The 7,112-nt window shown below is 44.8% G+C and overlaps 1 protein-coding gene across 1 annotated transcript in view; it reads left to right on the top strand.

The window, feature by feature from the left end:
- Nucleotides 1–2,343: 2,343 nt before the first annotated feature.
- GREM2 (gremlin 2, DAN family BMP antagonist) overlaps nt 2,344–7,112 on the top strand; it is a 38,811-nt gene continuing 34,042 nt past the window's right edge. The window contains exon 1 of the mRNA XM_054822147.1: nt 2,344–2,633. The gene's annotated coding sequence lies outside the window, so the exon portion shown is untranslated. The remainder of the gene's footprint in view (nt 2,634–7,112) is intronic.

Raw genomic sequence — 7,112 nt, 5'->3', positions numbered from 1 at the left:
AAGCAAACATTGATCAAACAGACAACGTAACATTCCTGTTTTAAAAATAAGGCATGTAATGAGAAAATAAAAATTATTTATGAAGTCAAACGACTTTTAAATCTTTAAATTCCGCACATACCTTCTAGGATTATAGTAACCTGTGGAAGGTCATTATAGTTATAAGGGAAAAGATTAAATAAGCACTTAAGCAGACATAAATAAAATGGACAGGTTAAAAGCTATTAAATTGAACAAGACTAGAGGGAAACCTAATCAGTGCTGTAAAGGAATCCAAACTAACGCAGAAGGAAACAAACACAATGTTGAGAATGGCTAATGGGAAGTAGCAGCTCTGGAAGTACAAAATCTTACGAGGTCCCAATTCATCTGTACTGCAGAAAGTTCTTGGGTTATAAGGAGGAGCACAAAGAATTGATTACAGGAAAACTTCTGTAGCGAGTTCAGAGCTTTTTCCCAAAATAACAAAAAGCAGGAGATAAAATATGTGTAGAGATAATAAGATAATGCGATTGAAAACTAGTAGCTAGAAGGAGGCCACAGGGAACAGCCTGCTGTGGTGCCTGCTTCAACAGCCGCTCAGCTGGAGGGCCGTACCCCGTCCTCCGACACGGCTATCCCTCTGTCAAGGCAGAAAAACGGGAGGTTGAAAAAGGGCTTGAAAATGGAGTATGATTCACAAGCAAGCATTCTTCCTAGGAAAAAGTCAGGGGGAAGGAAGGCACCACTTTCTGACTTAGGAAATACCAAAAGACAATCATTTGGATCAGGAGCGTGCAGGAAGAAATATGCGTGCTGCGGAGGTGTCGGGGGGTGGTGGAGATGCGGTGGCTGCTGTGCCTGTTGGGCCATGGCTAGAAATGTAGCTTGATCTCTAAACTAGTAAGTTAATTTCTCCCAGGGAAAAATAAATAGGCAATATGTGAAGGAAAAACATATAATGAACCCCTCCCCCCCCGATTTTTTTAGTTACTTTTGTATTCCAGAGATGTAGCTCCACTGAATTCACCAAGGGATGTTTTTGCTAATAAAGCTTTTAAAATGAGGGATGGATTATACTCCAACTATGGATATTTCTAAATATATCTGGTTTTATATATTTCTCAATATTTCTATTTTTATTTTTCTGACTTTTGCCTGAACAAAAAAAAAATAAACAAAACCATTTTTTTAAGTAGTTCTGTATGCCCCAAAGAGACAAAAGTATGCATACTTTCTAGAGAATGAAAAATAGCATAAAATTTCGTGGGGGAAAAAATAACTAAATACAGAATTGATTAAAAATGTTACGGAGGTTACCATTTAAAAATGTACCTGCTGCTGTCATGCAAAGGTATCTCTGCAACTCCATTCTCTGTTTCAAATGCTACAGTCAGCCAAATTTGGATAGATGCGCTTTTAATGGCACCTGATGTACCAACAGGCATAGATGCTACTTAATTCAACAGCATCAGTTAAATACAGGTCATTGCATTAATTAAAAGTGCATCTGTTATAACTGATCTTTTTGCTCTCCTTAATAAGCAATTTTGCCAACATGTTTACTGGAAATATTACAACATCTTCCTGCGCTGAGAAAACCCAAAGGGCCTATTTATCTGGTTCAGCTGTATTCTTGTTTAAACAGAGGGTCATACTGAAACCAAAGGATTGCCATTTTGCCCAGAAGACAGGTCTAAGAGTTGACTTTAGACTACAGCACAACTGCAGGAGGGAGAATCCTTTTCCATAGGCCATTTAAGTCATCCTGAGCGAAGAGAATACCAACATCAAAGGTGCACCAAGGAATGACAATCACAGCCGCTGTGATTGAATAAGCCCAGATTCAGGAAGAGGAGGCTTAGCATCCTGATTTTATTTTCTGTGCATGCCATGATTTGACGTGTAGTTAACCAAGAGAGGGCAAGGAACCCAAACAGCGTAAGAAAAGCAAACTAAACTCAGGCAAAGAATGCTTTGTCCTACCTCAGCTTTAGCCCTCAGGTGATCAGGCGCTGCATGCTTTTAATTTTACCAGCTAGGGATATTTTTTAAAACGTTCAGAGAACAAACGTGTCTGAATATTGAGCGTGACACAAAATGTCACGAATGCTTAAAGTTGCAGGTCCTTCAGCCAAAGGAGGAAGATGCGAAGGGAAGGAGCATGTTTTGTCAGATCCAGGGTGAGAATGTCCCTGCATAAACAAAAGAAAGGGGGTTAGATCTGCCCACCAGGTTGCGAGGCTGGAGGCTGGCAGGGAGGAGCGGAGCCGCCGGCGAGCGGAGCGTGTGGGGCGGCGGAGGGGAGGCGGGCGGGCGGGCGGGCGGGCGGGCAGGCTGGTGGGAGCTGTTTGGCCACCGGAGCCAATCGAAAGCTGGGGCTTGAGCCTCTCCTCGGGCAGTGGCTGCGCGGAGCCAGTGCCGAGCTCCCCTCCGCCGCCGGGACCGGCAAAGCCGCCTCGCTCTCTCCACGCACCGCTCTCCCCACTGAGCGCCTATGGGCATCTGCAACCAGCGAGGGCTTCGCACCACCGCCACCAGCAGCAACGGCAGCGGCAGCAGCGGGCGACGACCGCCACCCCGATTCATCACCCCTTGGGATCTATAGCCGGCGGGACGGAGCGCGCCGCAGACCCTTCCCCGCCTCCGTGCAGGTATGGGGCGGCCGGGCGGCGCCCGGCGTCCTGATCCAGCACCGCTTCTCTTGCGGCCGGCTCGCTCCCCTCCTCCTCCTCCTCCTCCTCCTCCTCCTCCCCTGCCCTCTCACCACTCCTCGCCCCTTCGCGGGCAGCGGTGTGGCGCACCGGGCGGGCGGCGCGCAGGGCCCGGCGGGCGCGGTGGCGGTGACAGCGCGGGGCCGCCCCGCAGCGCCTCCGCCCGCCGCAGCCCCGCCGCACCGCACCGCACCGCACCCCTCGTGGGCCCCCGCCCTGCCCGTCCCCGCGTGGGGATCCCCGCCGGCCGGAGCGCTGGCGGCGGCAGCCGGACGTCTCCGCGGGGAGCAGCGGGGAGCAACGCGGGGCGTTTCCAGGGGCACGTAACTAAATTAATGAGAGCCGGCTCCCGGCAGCGGCTGGGTCTCGGGGCTTTGCTCTGAGCGCCCTCGGAAGTTACCTGAATGGCCAAATCCCTGCGGGTTTGAAGTGTCGTGCATCGCGTATCCACTCTCCCTCCCGAGTAAAAAATAAAAAAAAAAAAAACCAAACAAAACCCAAAACAACCCCCCCCCCCAAAAAAAAAAACAACCACAAACCCACCAGGAAAAAAATCTCATGCTTGAAACCTGTGCCCCTTTGTACCTTTCTTTCTTTGCTTTGGGTTAATGATGGTTTGTGATTATGAAATCCCACAAGGGATCAGCTCCAAGAGCGAATAGCATTACTTTATGTCATGAGTTGGAAATATATATATGTGTATACATACATTGTTTTTTTTCCCCCTGCAAATGAGGATTATAATAATACAAACCCATGTCTGTCTCACAAGGAGCTCTTGCTTGACTTTCAGCTAAAGCTAAGGAAATATTTGCACTTTCACGGGTCTTGCAGAATTGGAGTCACAGGTCTTATAAAAAATTGCACTGACATTTGGCTGAACAACTCTTATTTTTAGCACGGTATTGTGAAAGTGGTTATATAACTTTCGGTGGACTTTTGAGGACAAAATTAACAGCTCGTAACAAGTTAAACTTCTTTTTTTCTCCAAAAGAGGAGAAATAAACTGAATGAAAGCCCGACGAGTAGAGTCAGGTGAACTTCAGCCTGACGAATGACAGCGACAGATTCCCTAAGGAAAAGCCCCAGGTTAAGAATCCCACAGTCCTCCCAAGAATCGCAAAGCAGCAGGTGCAAGACCGAGCAATGTCTGCCCAGAGCCCTAATTAGCAAGCTGGTTATCAGGCCACTTCAAGGCTATTTCTTGCTAAACCAGGGAGAAATTAACATCATGTCTTGTCTTCCCACCGGTTCCAATACAATACAGATACTGTGTTCCCTTAGGGGATTAGTTTGTTGCTTGAACTCCAAGAAGTACACACCGCCTGAAATATTTGCTTAGAATGCCTGATGTATTTTAACGCAGATGCTTCACTTGCTAAACTCGGTGCCTAGTTCTCAGGCTGGCCTTTCCTCATCTCTTTGCAAAAGTTAAGGAGGAATAATAATGGTCTAAGAATTTAAAGAAGAGCCCTGAGAAAAATAATTGAATAGAAGTAAGGAACAGCAATCTCCTTATTACTGAGAGCCAAGGCGTGAGGGTTCTGTGTCAGTATTCAGGCAAGAAACCTCTCTCTCTCACTGTTGTTGCATGGTCCTCATGAACTGCCATCATCCGAGACATCATGCAGTGAAGTCTTAAATTCTAAACATTTGTGTATGATTACTGGGAAGCTGAAGAGAGTGGACCGATTTGCTAAATCTATGTTGTAAGATGAGAGAGAAACCTAACAGGTAGAATTTTGTCTTCTCGCATCTCTTGGAGCCTGTTCATGCAGAGCTCTTGTGCGCGGGGAAGAGCTGTGTCTGGTAGCAGCAAGGTTTGCTTTGCCTTCCATTGCAGCATGATAAGTAAGTGAAAGACATGTCAGTGAAAAGCATCAGTAAGACCTCTAAAAGGGTGTCACAAAAATAAATACCATTAACCCTAGATTCTGAGCTGATTGGTTTAGCTGCTTTTTATTTGTCTTTCAAATACACTGTGCTGTCATGAAGCATGACTTTCAACGTGGAATAGAACAAAGGTATGAGAAGTTGAAGAATAACACTCAGGAGATTTTTGTTTCTTTCCACAGTATCAGGTGAGGGTAAAAATTAGTACCTGACCTGCCAACTGAACTATATCAATAAATCCTGTCCTTTGGAAAATGCTTGGTTTCAGCCACCATTTGGCAATGCTTATGAAAGTGTAAATCAAGTAGATCCAGATCATCTTCTGTAATAAATAGTTTAGTCCAGCTGTGGTTTTGCTTGATAAATTTGGTAACTGGTAAATTCCAACTGCTCAATTTCATAGTTCTACACACACTACTATTAAATGCACATTGAAATAATCCTAATTCATGCATCAGAAACTGATAAATTCCAATTTACCAATTCCAAATTGGAATTTACCAGATTATGATGCTTGAGTTGTTAGGATTATTTCAATGAGCCGTTCAAGTCACTGTGCAGATTCACAGACATCCAAAGAGTCTCTTCAAGAGCTGGCCAATAAGGTCGTTTACTTAACTCTCACAGATGCTCGTGGGTGTGGTTGTGCATTTATATTAGTGGTGTGGTTCTTGTCAGGAGCGTACTTTTGATGCCAGTCTTCCAGTTGTTCCCACTTACTGTCCATCTCCATATACCTCATGGTGGGCCAGCTGGATTCCTTTAGGATGAATCTAAATGAGAAGATGTGCTTGAGTCATTGCTGGAAATTCAGTCCGTGGGACCAGACCAAAGCTAGCCTGAACTAAATCCCTATAAAATGCATATAAGTGTTGATAGAAAGTCTTCTGTGCTGAACTGTTTTGCTCCGTATGTCTGTTCCTGTCGGGCTGTGCTACCTGCTAACACAGACCTAGTCCCTTTGCAGCAGACTGGTCCTGGTGCACTGTGCAGTCTGAAGCCGGTACTAAGTCTTTCCCAGGGGTGTGGGCTAGTCTCTGCTGCTTGCACCAGTGCCTGCACACGCGTTACCGAGAAGCTCCTTCTGGCTCAGCAGGAGAACACAACTCTGCAACAAGCTATGGCTGCCCTACTCGTACATACACACACTGAGCTCTCTTCAGTGCTAAAAGAAGCTGGCTAATTTATGTATTGGGTTTTTTAAGTCTGACATGTGATAGTGGACTACTTTTGGAGTGGGAACTTTGGATAATGCAGCCTTGTGGTGAATGTGAACACAGTAGTTGCATTTAGGAAAGGACAACTGGTGCTTCTTCATGGTCGGTTGCCTGTCACTGGCTGTGGCCCTTCTGTGTTATAAAGGTTCACAAGGCTGTGTTTATGTCCCTCATTGCATTTGGGAGTGACCTGAAACTTAAAAACTGCCAATTAGAAATGCTGTGTGTATTTCGTGGCTGCAGCATCTTGGCTGACTACATTTCCCATGACACACCAGCTTTGGAGAGCGTGCCGCCAAAGGTGTCAGTTGAGAAACATCCTCTGGCCCTGGAGTCCAGCTGCAGGTGGGAATGCGCGATGCCCGGGGAGACGTTTCGAAACATCCACTTAAAGCTTCTGACTTGAAAATGCAAATACAGTTTTGTCTGCAGTTTTCACTCTAAATATGAAAACTTTTCAGTTCCCTGTTGTTTGGTGACTTGGCTGGCTTTTTGCACTTTTTTGTTTTTCTTTAGTTTTCTTCTTTTGTGAAAATTATTTTAAAATGAATTTGCTAATTGTAAACCAGTATCTTTTGTATAAAAGCATTTCTAACTAGAAAATATATTATTGGAGCAATTAGGGATCAGATCCTTCTTACTGAGTAACAGCAGACGGTCATCATTGCTGCAAAAATTGGGTTTCTCGTTGACACTTTGGTTTTGCACACATTTTCACAGGGATCGTGATGGAAATCATAGGGTTCCAGGTGTATCGCATGAATGATACAAAGCTCCTTCTTGTTCTGGATCACCATGTCTGCTCCGAGACTGCTTTTAGATCACAGAAAATGTTGTGCTATTCAGAACAATAAGAATTGAAAAACAAGAGAGCTTTTCCTTCTCAGATGGCTGTATTTCTATTGCTAGAGATTGTCTACTTCAAACCTTCTTCCAATGCATAGCTGCTCTCTGGGATGAAGTGTAGATTTTAACATGAGTTGCATAGATTACAGATATGTCACTGGAAACTATGCTATTTCTTGTTCTCAGTGCATTGTCTTTTATTACGGGTTTTTGAAGAAAATTTTTGAAGCCTGTTTCAGAAAGGGAAACAGACCATAAGAATCTGTCTTGCTCCAGGACGTTAAAACAGAGGGCAATCTATCTTTCAATATCCGGTGTGATGCAATCATGGCAACTTCATTTGTAACCTGTCTTTGTCAAAAAGTCGTCTCACAGCATCTACTTTTCACATTCTTTTTCTTCTTCTTCTTGGCATAACCATGTTTGTCTATGAGATTTTGTATATTTTTTCCTGTGGTTGCTG

Source organism: Grus americana, chromosome 3, assembly GCF_028858705.1.
Source record: "Grus americana isolate bGruAme1 chromosome 3, bGruAme1.mat, whole genome shotgun sequence".
In the NCBI taxonomy this organism is placed as follows: Eukaryota; Metazoa; Chordata; class Aves; order Gruiformes; family Gruidae; genus Grus; species Grus americana.
The sequence above is the reverse complement of the archived record's forward strand: the minus strand, read 5'-3'. Positions and strand labels throughout refer to the sequence as shown.